This window comes from Epinephelus lanceolatus, chromosome 11, assembly GCF_041903045.1.
Source record: "Epinephelus lanceolatus isolate andai-2023 chromosome 11, ASM4190304v1, whole genome shotgun sequence".
Lineage (NCBI taxonomy): Eukaryota > Metazoa > Chordata > Actinopteri > Perciformes > Serranidae > Epinephelus > Epinephelus lanceolatus.
Genome location: NC_135744.1, coordinates 4,765,161 through 4,778,140, shown reverse-complemented (window position 1 = coordinate 4,778,140; position 12,980 = coordinate 4,765,161). Strand labels below are relative to the sequence as shown.

General features: G+C 39.5%; 1 protein-coding gene across 1 annotated transcript in view; it reads left to right on the top strand.

The window, feature by feature from the left end:
* The first annotated feature begins 3,665 nt into the window (after positions 1-3,665).
* Positions 3,666-12,980, top strand: part of arhgap32b (Rho GTPase activating protein 32b) — a 221,406-nt gene continuing 212,091 nt past the window's right edge. Inside the window, exon 1 of the mRNA XM_078172161.1 lies at positions 3,666-3,783. The gene's annotated coding sequence lies outside the window, so the exon portion shown is untranslated. The remainder of the gene's footprint in view (positions 3,784-12,980) is intronic.

Below are 12,980 nucleotides of genomic sequence, written 5' to 3'. Positions count from 1 at the left end.
TCCTTGAAAAGCTGATGCTACACTGCAATGCTGTGTGTAAGAATAAAGTGATAGGAATAGTTGAAAGGGGTCTAAACAGTGTGAACATCATTTAAAAAATTGAATGATACTCATAATGTGGAATATTTTAAGTATTGTTGAAAGGCTGATGCTACACTGCAATGCTGACTGAAATGGGGGTGAACGGGAAAAACTGGCTCTCCCATTACTTGGTGGCTCTGTAAAGCTCACTGTAGATTTACTTGTCAACCTGCCTACCTACCTGCACTTCACAAGCACAATACTGCCAGTACCTGGCCCCAAAATAAGAGTATAATAATTGAAGGACATCCCTAAAAATCACATCTTACATGCCAATGTGTTCCTCCTTACAGCACTGTTTCAGATCACTGATCATTTGGAAATTCTTGCATGAATGGCTTGTTTCAGGTCATTGGGCATTCCAAAATATGGGTTTTGGTCATTGCTAGTCCAACTGTTGCAGATTTATTTCTATGCCTCAGGTCATTTTCTGTGTGTGTGTGTGTGTGTAATATAGCTAGTTTCAGTTTAAGATTTTATATAAAGAGCTTGTTTCAAAGAACAGTATGATCCAGGATCAGCTTCTTTTTAGTGCTGCTGGCTAAAAACAAAGAACAGAGGTGTGTGAGTGACACTGGTGAGGTGAATATTGGGACAAAAATGTAGTTACATGTACTGTGTAGCTGAATAAGCTACACAGTACAAAGACTAAACTGTTGGGGAAAACTAAATAATGTGTTGATGCAGCCACACTGCCAGCCCATGTAAGCATTGAGTCAAAATGTTATCTTTCATACATGCAAGTTATTTCATAGGACCTGCATATTGTAATACTAAATAACAGTTTGCTTTTTGCTCTATAACACTATATACTAACGCAACTGGCTTATTGTAAAGAAAGACTTTGCCTTACAATATGTTTGTAAGGAAAGCCAAGAGCATGAAAATTCCTTAAAAAAGAAAAAAAAAATCTTAACACAAAGGCTACTATCTTTTTGTGAAAACAAGTATGCCCCTGCCCATCCCTCTTCCTCACAGTTGAATTCAGCTTTTCTCACTTGTCATAGTAGTGGTGGATTAACCTCCTGTAAAAAAACAAACAAACATGTTTTTGGGGGGGTTGCACTTCGCTACTTCTATGCTGCCTCCAGGGGAACCTCCCATGTCCATAACTCTCAACTTCATATGCTGTGCCTCCATCTAAGCCATTTTATGTGATCTGGCAGCCAAATATATGGTCAAATGCTCTGGGTCATTAGCATTCATACATGACCATCACTCCAGAGAGAAGAGCTTTATGTCATGTTTTACACAAAGAACACAGAAACAGCTATGTTCGCTTTTATAGTGTTGGTTATTTAATTTACAGTTAAGATTCTTTTCAAGTGTAAATAAGTGGTTGGTCATAGCATATTAGCTAGCATTAGACTGATAATCCAGCCATGCTTAAATATTTTAGAACTACAAAGCCATTTGCTTATTTTGGTTTTGGCAAAACTGACCCTTGTTACAGTTTAATGTGATTGTTGGTTTATTTTGGAAATCAAATTCTTGTAAGATATTTTATGGTGCAGTAGCAGCAGCATGAGTGGAGGAAACATGCTCTTCGTCTGCGCTGAAATAAACCCATTAGCAAAAAACCTTTTTGGGCATACGTGCCAAGGGAGCAAGTCCGCTGGAGTGAATATGCGCCATCTTGGCATTCAGTATCTAGGTATTATTGAAATCTATGGACAAATCCTAGTGCAGGGGTGAACTAAACCATTTTGCACCTTTGCAGGGTAGGAGGGGCCTCAGACAGCTTTCACTGTTTTTTATACAAAGTTCAGTCTTTCAACCAATTTATTTAGCCAGTTTAACTTAGTTATGGCACTAATTACGTAAAAGTAAAATACAGCATACAAAAACAATTTTTCCATTTCAGGTTTTTGAGGCTCCCCGTCACATAGAGTACGCCAGGAATGAGTCCCAAAACCTGGAAATGAGTTAGCATTTCACCTCTCACGGTTCCCTTGTCTCAAAGTCAGCGGATTTTTGGTCAGATGCCTGAAATAAGGTCTGTCAGTATTTATGCCAGTAAATACTAGGGGTGGGGGAAAAAAATCGATACAACATAGTATTGCAATATTTTTGCAAAGCAATATCATATTGATACATGGACTCCAAGTATCTTTTTTTAAATAGCTACAGAAATTATGAATATCACACATTCAAATAAAACATCTGTTAGCCTACTAGAATAAAGAAATCAGTATCTTTTTCTGTCCACTAGATACAATTTGTGACAATAAAAATGACTAAAATGAGATGAACAGACTGAAACCTTGATCTCATTAGATAAAAGACTAAGTTTTCCATTGAGGTTATAATTTTCTGTTGAAAAAAGATACTTAATCACAATATATTGCAACATTTGTAATTGCAATACTCAATATATTGCAACACATCTAAAATAACAATAATATTGTACCGTGACTTAAGTATCTTGATAATGTTGCATCGAGGATCCTGTGATTCCCACTCCCTAGTAAATACCTCATTTGTGAACTTTGAAGTTTTAATGTGTCTTAAACGACAATTGCTAACAAGTGACTAAATGAGATTACAGAATGTCACCACGCTGAGCCGTGCCGAACACTGCTTTACAGTCCTGTTATGGTGATGACACTGAGTCATGTGTCTGTAGTGTTCTTTGTTTACAGCCTAACATTAGCTTTTTACTTATAGTGATTGCATTCAGACTTCAATAATCATGGAAGCGTTGATCATGTGTGAAGATTATCTTACTGAACAAAACGTGTAAGGACCGTAAACAGTAATTTGTTTGCCACAGAGCTTATTTTCGGCAACAATCCAAAATCCAGTGGAAAAATTCCATAGGCTTTTTGACGAGTAAACTATGCAATGCCAACATCAGCCTACAGACAGACGTCATCCCTGGAGAACTCTATTGGGGCCCTTGGTAATCAGTCCCACTGTCCCTCTACAACGTTGCCCTTGCTTGTAATATATTTTATGTGGCAGTAGCAGCAGCAGCATGAGTAGGAGAAACATGCTCTTTACCTCGGCTATCGAATCAATGTTAAATTTACTCATTATGTGACTTTCATAATCTTAACCATTTTAGTTCAGGGGTAGACAAACCACGGGTATTGACAACTGAAATATGATTGCAAATTGCTAAATTGTCCTATTTTATCATGGTCGGAATTGCCGGTTCTCCACGTTTCCGACAGCACGTGAAGGCAGCACAGAGATAGCGCCGCTGTGTGCTCCAGGCAGTCTCCACGCTCCACTCCGCTCTGAGGTGTGCTCTGCTCTCCGCTCAGTAGCACACAGAGGAGAGCGTCTCGATAAGTTTGAATTTGGAAATATCGTCCCGTGACTCCAGCGGAAGGCATATGTATTCGGACTTTTGATTCGAAGAGGAAGGCATTTTGGAGGACGATAGAAGTCTTTATTTTCCAGAAGAGAACAGCAAGTGAGTGAAGGCTGCCTGTGAGCCTTGTTGTCCCGGGGGAGCCTTTTTTGTTTGGGGTCAGCCGAACTGTACTGGTGTACTGGCGCGGTTTCTTCAGCTTGGACAGAAACTGGAAAATATTCTCAAATTCTTTGTGCCTGACGTGTTTGAGCCCACTGGGTTAAGCTGTGATGAGGAGGGAATTTAACAGCGGTGAAGCGCCAGACGGAGACAGCGAAAGCTAAGCTCATCTCACCAACCAACGGTGGTCAACCACCACAGCTTCGACCACAGAAATACAGGTACTTTTTCTTTAATTTAGCACATTCATGCTCCATGCTCGTGCTGTGTGCTTTGAATGCTTTCACATTATTTAGCTAGATAGCGCTACATAGAGTTGTAGTTGATGTTTAGTGGTCAGACAGTGAAATCGGCTAACGTTAGACTGCGCACATGTGTGTATTGTGAGAGTGAGTGGAGGTGGTGTGTGTGAGGGGGGTATAGGCTGAAACGGGAATAACGTCTTCCCAGCCAGTCATGGCTTGCATGGAGTTGGGTAATCCTCCCGTAGTGAGAGAAATGGATGCAGAAGCCCATTCAGAAATAGGGCAATTTAGCGCCGCATTGAATCCGTGTAACATAACGTTACACATAACAGCAGCATCTCAGTAATATTTAAGTACCAACTTATACAATCTGATGATGGATCTGATGGTGCCACATTCACCAGGAAACCATATGAAGTCGTTTTTAAATTCATGTTTCAATAGATTTATGCAGACCATCAGACAAAGAAAACATTAAACTGCCAACCTTAGATAGGCCTACTCCTACGTGAGATATGTCGATGTAAAGGTAGAGTCTGGTTTATGGTGTTCTTCACACACACGAGAGGTGCATGAGAGAGTCTGTGATGAAGTCTGCCTATAGTTGTGTCTCAGTCAGCCTAAAAACCATTCATTGTATTAGAGACTGTTCTTTACCTATCAGAGGAGGGGGCTGCTGCGGTGTGATTTCTTTTTTTTGTTTTCTAGTAGTTTTTTTTACCCTCTCTGAAGCTACAGATATTTTTCTTTGAGCCTTCCCCAGTGACAGGTGGGAAATGCACGACCCTCCCTCCACCATAAACTGTTTATAAGATTTTTCAAACTTACCCTTTGATTTTTTTGAAAGTTAAAAGTTAATGGCGAAATATTGGATTTTAATAAAGCCTTGGTTTTTCACTCTTGACGTGCATACTGCATAGTGGGGTGGGTGATATGGCCCTTAAATATTATCACAATATTTCAGGGTATTTTTTCGATACTGATATTCTTGATGATATGACAGATTAGTAAAAAAAAGTATTTTATTATTAATCTAAGAAAATAGAATTGCAACAAAATAAGTATAGTTTTACATGTCAACCTAACAGATTACTCTCAAATATTCAGTTAAAACTTAACAAACAATATCTCTAATTTCTTCAGTTTGTAAACAATAACAGTAACTCAGAGTGAGATCCAGATTCTGTATACAATACTGATAGAACAACAAAAACAAATCTACCACAAATTACACATTTGATCAGTTCCAAAATACAAAAATGTACCCTGGGATCTATTTATATAATCAACAGGTGATTTCCTTCTCTTTTACAAAATCCTAAATGATTGAGTTGTCTTTTTTTTTCCACCTGGACTTTATGCTCTGCCATTTCTGTGCGGGGCTGTAAACAGCACACATTCAGGACGCCCAGGCCTCACACGCCACAGTTTTATTCCCCACTACTGAAGCTGCTCCTCTTTATGGAACCACTGCAGAGTCGGGAATAATTTCACTTTAAGCCATGCTTGTTGATGCTCTGGACAAAAGTGGCGTCAATGTGTCAACAAATTGAAATATTGTATCACGATATGATTTGTTCTACATGATATTAAAAATTAAACCGGTATAATTGTGAACGAGATGATATGGCACACCCGTACTGCTTAGTTAGTGCGAATGGTGTATTTTTGGTCAAATTTTAAATGAGTCATAGAACAAAGTGATTTTGATGTAATATTACAATTTTACGCTCAGATTTGGTCATGCTTTTTTCTGACTGAAGGTCCTTGCACATGATGTGTCCAAGGACCAGCTGAATTGTGAAAATCCAATGAGACTTTCTGTTTTTACAGTTTCTGGCTATGATAAATAGTGTAATATTGGCAAATTTTGAAGAAAACATGTTGTCCAAACCAAGGCATGTTTTCTCCAAAAATCTGTGGTAAAATAAATATGATACAACCATTTAACCATAACAACTATTACAACTGTTTTTATAGTCCCTCCCCAGTGCTTAAAAAATATTTGACATGCTTCCCTCTTTTTGCCCCCCCATAAGAAACGAACAGTTCCTGGTCTTTTTATCCTAACATCAGTAACTTCAGTGAAACAAGTGCCCTCTTTCAGTGACGATCCTGTCAGGACTCCACTGCTTCTATCAGAAAAGAGTTGGTCTACTTTTTCTATTTGCTCTTCTCTTTTAAAATGATATAATTTGAAATGTTGAATCCTAAATTAGGTGTGATCCATGAGGGACCGTCTTAAAAGCTACCCACTCCCTCTCATGTTATTTGATCCCTGGTTCCAATGGTCTTCTGATGCTTCACTCTCTGTATTAGATTACAGTTTAATCAGATATGCATAGAGGCCTTTAATCCTTATTTAACTAGGAAAACCAACTACAAACAGGGAGGGTCACACACAGTCACACAGTCCAGCATAGCCACAGCACTGCTATCCTATTGAGCATCATCTCCGGTGGAACTTTTAGGTAGTAAAGGCCTTGCTCAAGGGCACTTTGAGCCGGGTTTTCTCAAAAGGACTGAGTGTTTTCCAATCATGTCCCTTGTGCAACATTTCCCGGTCAGCATGACTAATTAGTTCCAGCAACACGCCTCTAAAACCTATTACCTTTCTGCTTCCACTGTGATCAGGGTGAAGCAGTTTACAAGCCATGGTTCATTATCTGTTTTGCTGTTGAGGGTCACGGTTCAATGCACTATGTTTTCAGTGCAACAGGAGGAAAACCTGTGTGTGTGTGTGTGTGTGTGTGTGTGTGTGTGTGTGTGTGTGTGTATTTGTGAAAACAAACTCTAACATCTTATCTGCATTTGTACAACTGTACTAGTATGCCTAGCATGTTGGTGCTTGTTGATCTTGTCTACTTTATCATTTCTTAGATGAAGAAATAACCCACTTTAATTTTCACAACCCCTACTTTCTTTGATCTTCTCTGATATACACTTGGTTACAAAAACTGTCAAAAATATAGGCCTGCATACACAGCCACAGTGTGAGGTGGTGCTGTGAATCTCATTTTTCTTCTAAAGGATTCATTGCCTAAATAAGTAGTCACGGTATATGGTATATGATGGTATGAGTGTGCGGCTCTACATACATATTCATAGCACTAATATTTTGTTTCAAGCCAGGATGCTCAGAGCTGAGGATTCACTGTGTGCTAGATAGTTGTCAATTTTTCTTGGACGAGATGGGGAAGTGAAAATTCAACAAATATTGCGTATGTAACACAGATTTCATGGCATGCCTGAAACCAGTATAAAAACAATACATACAAGGCTTGGAGTATTTCATGCATTTTTTTTTTCAAACTTGGCAAGATGAGAATCAAAGCTAGTGGAATACTACATGCAGAGTGAAAAACACAAAATTGTCAAGAAAACTCACCAATGAACTCCAGTGATTTCTCAGTTTTATGTTAGAGCTGTATTTTCCAAGAATAAATGATGTAGGTTAATTTTTTTTTTCCTCCTGAAATTGTGGTAATTGTAACATTAAATTTCATCCGGAGGGGCATTTAATAAATTTAATTTAATAAAGGCCTTTTAACTTTTGTACCATTTGCCTTGGATTTTGTTTTTTCAAGATGTACTGCACTTCCTGACCAAAGGGCACCTTCCTGGATACCATGATACTGCAACCCACATGAGCGCTTTATCTGCTGTTGTCTTTAAGATTATGTGACTTGTTTTATAAGACAGCTGAGACCTGAACATGGACATAAAGAGAAAGATCTGCTCTGCCTTGTCTCACCAGCTCATTTATAATTTATAATTTATAATTTATAAAAGAACAGTTTTCCTAGTGAACACAGGCCTGGGTATAGTGCTAAATGCTTATTTATTGGGTATTAGAATACTCTGTCTCATGGCAGAGTAAATGACAGGCAGTTGTTTGCTAATTAGCTTTTACTGTGGACTTCAGTATTTCTTGCTTTAAATCAGATGTGTATGGGCTGAGGAGGGGCACTTTATTTTCCAATAAAGTAATGAAATGCCAGAATATACAAAGAATTGCTTCATTTGTGGCCACTGTAATCCTGTAAAACTAAACAAATGTTCCCAACAACTTCACATTACCAAGGTAAGGGCTGGATGGAAGCATATGTGTGGAAGTGACATTACTGTTCCGAGTCTGGACAGCCAGCTGCAGCTGAAATAACAACACACTGTGGTGCCACAGATAAGACTCAAAAACGATTTCAGATTTACTACTGTGGTAACTTCAGGATTAGCCGTATCTTAACATACAGAGGGTACAAGTAGTTGTAGCTGCTTATGGCTGATGCAGATCTTGGAGGCTGCAGCGCATTTGTCTCACGAGTTTAGCTACTGGAGTCTGAGCTGAGTATTTGAACCAGAAATACAATACAAAATAAAGAAAGATACATAATATACAACAATTAAGGTTCCAGTGGTGAAGAAGACATACTAAGAGGAGCAGATTGTATAAGTTGGTACTTAAATAACTGCATTAAGTTGTCTGAACTTGGCTAAGATCACTTCCACTATTGGATCAGGGAGGCAAGATAATATTGCCATGTCACTGGTATCAGCCGATCAGAATTGGCCATCATGCTTTTTCATATTTTGCACAATGAGTGATTATTACATACATATGAAAGCATTCTATTTCATGTCTCCATCTGCTGGTGGGCCATCATGATACAAGTATGCATATGGTATTTACACTGCAGAAGAGACTTGATGATCACTAAAATAAGGTGGGGAAAAAAGTGTATCGATATTGGTCGTTATCAGCCAAAGAAGTTGTTATATATTGACATATTGGATATTTGCAAAGAAAATCCAATACTGTGCATCCCTATATTGGAAGTATAACTGTGAATTTTAGTACACTCATGTTCCCTAGTGGATGTAACTACTGTGACGTCACGTCACCCATTGATTATTGATTCCCATTTTGAAACCTTGAGTTCAGTGTTATAGCCTTCACCATCTTGGAATATTTGGAGCCAGAAGTGACCATATTTGGAAGAGAGGGTGGAGGTTTGGAGGTGCAAGAGATGGATCTGACTCACAGACTGTAGTGAGGCCTGACAAAACCATAAGAGTTGTTTATTAACCGAATCTTTGCCTTAACCCCACAATTATACCTTTAGGAGACCTCAAGGCTAACTGTAACTTCAAACAGGTATAATTGTTTTGTGATCATCCATTTGCAAAGGTAAATTTAGATTTTTGGTCCTTGTACTGCTTGCATGGCTGCAAATGTGACCAGACTCCCCTGCAGATTTTCAAATTACATTTACCTAACTGCTGATAAATTCTTAAATTGACCATCATAACATTATACTGGAAAATAAGTGCAACTAAATAGTGCTAAAATGTAATGAGATTTAGATGGACTGAATTATTTCCAATAACAAAAATCTACTCAAGTGGAAGGTCTGTATTTTGATATCAATGTAGTATTTTGCATCAATAGATGCCCAGCCCAAATGGTCATATTCTTACAAAACTAACATAAATCACCCTCCATCATGGAAAACTCATGAATGTGCACTGAAAGCATGGACTGAGCGGGGCTTAGAGGTACACAGAGCGCACATGGGAGAAGTTTGCCTAGCAGGCAAAAAGCCTTTTCTGGAAAAAATCTATTTATTTTAACCCCACCACAACATTTTCCTAACCTTAACCAAAAAATCCCTTTCCAGAAGAAAGCCCTCTAGGCAAACTTCTCAAAGCAGCTCACAGACCTGCTTAAGTATGCACTGCTATGTCCTGGAGAATGACGCCCATCTGGGCAAAATCCCATGTTTTTAGGGTGTTCCACTTTTGGGGAGCTGTCATGTTGTCCATCTTTATATACTGTACACTCTAATCCAGTCAGTAAATAGTCTGGTGTCATCTGGACTTTGCAACAGGGAAGCTTCCTGCGCATCATTTAAGAATTAGTCACACCATCCAGATAATTAAATAACTTGATTTCCTTGAAGGTAACAACTTGCAGTCACATCATTTTATGTTTTGAAACTTTTGAATGGCGCCTTTTCGATAAAGATGAATCTTGGTGCTCAGCCCCTGGTCATGTCCTATCAGTAGCCTGTTGTATGTAGGGCTGGAGCGACACGTCAATGTCATCGACGTCATCGACTACGTAAATACGTTGACGCAAATTATTTGCGTGCTTGGTTACAGTTGACTTACGGGCTCGGTTACAATTGTCTCACTCGGGTCGTTTTTCGGTCAGGAAAACGCAGCCCGAACCATGTTCTAGTGTGCTCACCTGTGTCTGTGTGTGTGTGTGCGCACGTGTTTGTGTGTGTTTGTGCGCACACCGGGGCTGAACTCCGCCATGCGCGTTACAGAGAGCATAGGAAAATTGTAAACGTGCAATCATGTAGAGACAGAAATGACATAAATAACATAAGGCTATTTAGTTTGTTTAATAAAAGGACAAGGTATAGACCTGTTCTATAGGAAATGCTATAGGAAAGGTAACCTTAAATGACTTCTGTTGTGATCTGGTGCTATATAGAAAATAAAATTAAATAAAATTAACTTGAACTTCAAGGGGAATGGGGCCCCCCTAATATAACAGTAGGGGAAACTATGATGTTTCAATAAATGTTAATGTTAATAAGAAATGTTTTGGTATTCATATTGTTTAAATGGCCTCAATCAAATAATGGAAATAATCGATAATTGAAAAAATAATCGTTAGATTTATCGCTAGAAAAATAATCGTTTGAGACAGCCCTAGTTGTATGCAAAAATGCAATGCTAAAGGATTGGCAGGTTTTATCCAAGTAAATGCACAGTAATTAATACAGCAGTGTGTGTTTAAATCAAACTAAATTTAAAACTTTGTTCAGGCTGCGTGTCCTCTTTCTCCTGTTATGCAACCAACCGCTTTCTTTTGTTGTCTCGCTATGTACATGAAATCTTCTGCAATCTCAAAGGTCTCCTTGTTTGTCTTCGTCCTTGGCAGCCACGCACAAAGTCCAGACATGACCTCTGACCCCAGCATTAGATACTGACGCATTGTGAGTGGCTAAGTCTCCATTGTGATTCCTTTCCGCATGGTCATTAATTATGCATAATGCATACGCTGCTATCCTCAAGCCTTGTCCCACACATACACAGAGCCGCAGACTCTCTCATTCTAGTGTGAAAAAGCATCTCGCTCCAAGCTCTGTGCACAGTCACAGGCCTCTGAGGATGCCGTGACATTCCCAAAGGAGATTCCATTCCCCCGTAAACAATCCTGGCATTGACATAGGCACTGATTAGTGAGTTGCCAGGGTATTCCCACAATGGCTCAGCGGAGGATAATGAGATCGGATTGACAAAATGGAGTTCTCATTCAGGACTTTCCTGGCAACAAGTTGTATGGAACTACTTGGCAGTATTTTGGGAAGCCATGTCGCTGAAAGTTTAGTTTACTGTCTTACCGAAAGTGTCCAGGAAGCACAGGAAGCTGTCGGAGCTACTGCCACCAGAGTTCGCAGATTTGTCTCCAATGTTATCTGTCAGCATTTTAACTCCTTTTTCCTGGAGTTGTAGAAGTAAGGTGATATCAAATCTGTGGTGCTGCAAAACCAAGTTTTGCTTCAGTTTCCAGTTTCACTTGCTTTGTTTTTTTGGGTGAACCTGTAAAACATGAATTTTATGATCCTTGGGGGGAAAATTGGGTCATTGCAGCACATGGAGCCGGGGGGAAACAATCTTAAAGTATAGACTATAAATAGAAAGGGCAAAAAGACTGTAAAGGACATAAATTAAATATGAAGTAAAATATTTAAGATGCAGCTCCTTTATTATATCAAGAGTTTAGTCTTCATTTAAAGAAAATTGTAATCGTCAATGATTCCTGAGAAGAGGAAGCTGAGGCTCTTCTTTGTGGTAAAACTTGTGCCAAATCATTGCCTTATTATCCTTAAGGGCACTGAATTGTTCTAATTGACATCTCACAGAACCTTCTCCTGCAAATTGCCATTGTCCCAATGCAGTTTAGCAGCCATAGCCAGGCTTTCGGATTTCTCCATATGTGACTGTAGTAAAAGAGATAATGTGTATGTGAAGAGTTTAGAGTATGCCTTTTTAATTTGCTTTTCCAAAACCAAAAAGTGCAAAAGCAAAAATTTCAGGGATGGATTAAACAGTGTGTTTATCTGCTCTACTGAACTGCTCTTCAAACATTACTACCTAGTAGCCTAAAGGCAAATGTATTGTTATGCGTCAGCTGTATACAGAGCCTACAGCTAGTCAGTGGTGGGGTTTCTGTGAAGTGCTGTAAAGTTTGGTTGATCCAAAACACACTTAAAACACTAAACATTTTATAGCAACAATTTCAATTACAATTACACAAATTGGCTTCACAATAACTCACAGGACCCACAGACAAAGCACTCGTCTTTTGCTGGACAAATACTACATGCTAATTTTATTGGCACAAGCCTATGGCATTTTACATTGTATAATTTAGCCTATCAGCTGGCAAGATTTCCTCTATTCATATGAAGCCAGGGACAGCAGCAACATTTAACAAAGGTAACAAAATTCGGTTGCATTACAACTCACAACGTTCACGGGGGGGGGGGGGGGGTGAATCAATGCCTTCGCCCACTCAACACTAAAGGCCCGAACATACTCGGGCGGACTGCTCCGCGTACGTTCCGCCCAGACCAAAAGCGGATGTCCGCAAGCCATGTGCGCGCAAAGCTCAGATTTTACGACCGCACACAGACTCCGCTCCGCGCACCAGTGCACCGCTTATAGTACGCCCGAGTATGTTCGGGCCTTAACGGGCATGTCGCGGAGCAGTGAACAAACCAAACAACACAATGGCTACGGTTACATGATAGCTTCTCACTCGTAATGAAATAAATCTGAATGAAATCATTCGGAATTAAAGTCTTTCCAGGTAGTTTACATGGGAAATATTCATTCCGAATGAGGGTTTACATGGGAGATCAGTTCAATCGCCTTTATTCAGGTCTGCGCAAGGTTTGGGGCAGGGAAGGTTTCTGATTGGATAGGGGGCGGGGCGGATGTTACGTGTTTACGTTTACCGGAAGAAAACACTGTATAGTCCTCGCTCCGGATAACAAGATGCTTGACGACGCCGTTCTTAGTACCTTTTTCGGGCGTGTTTTGCTTATATTCTTGAAGCAGCAGTACGACAACAACCTTGTCCTGCTAATGCT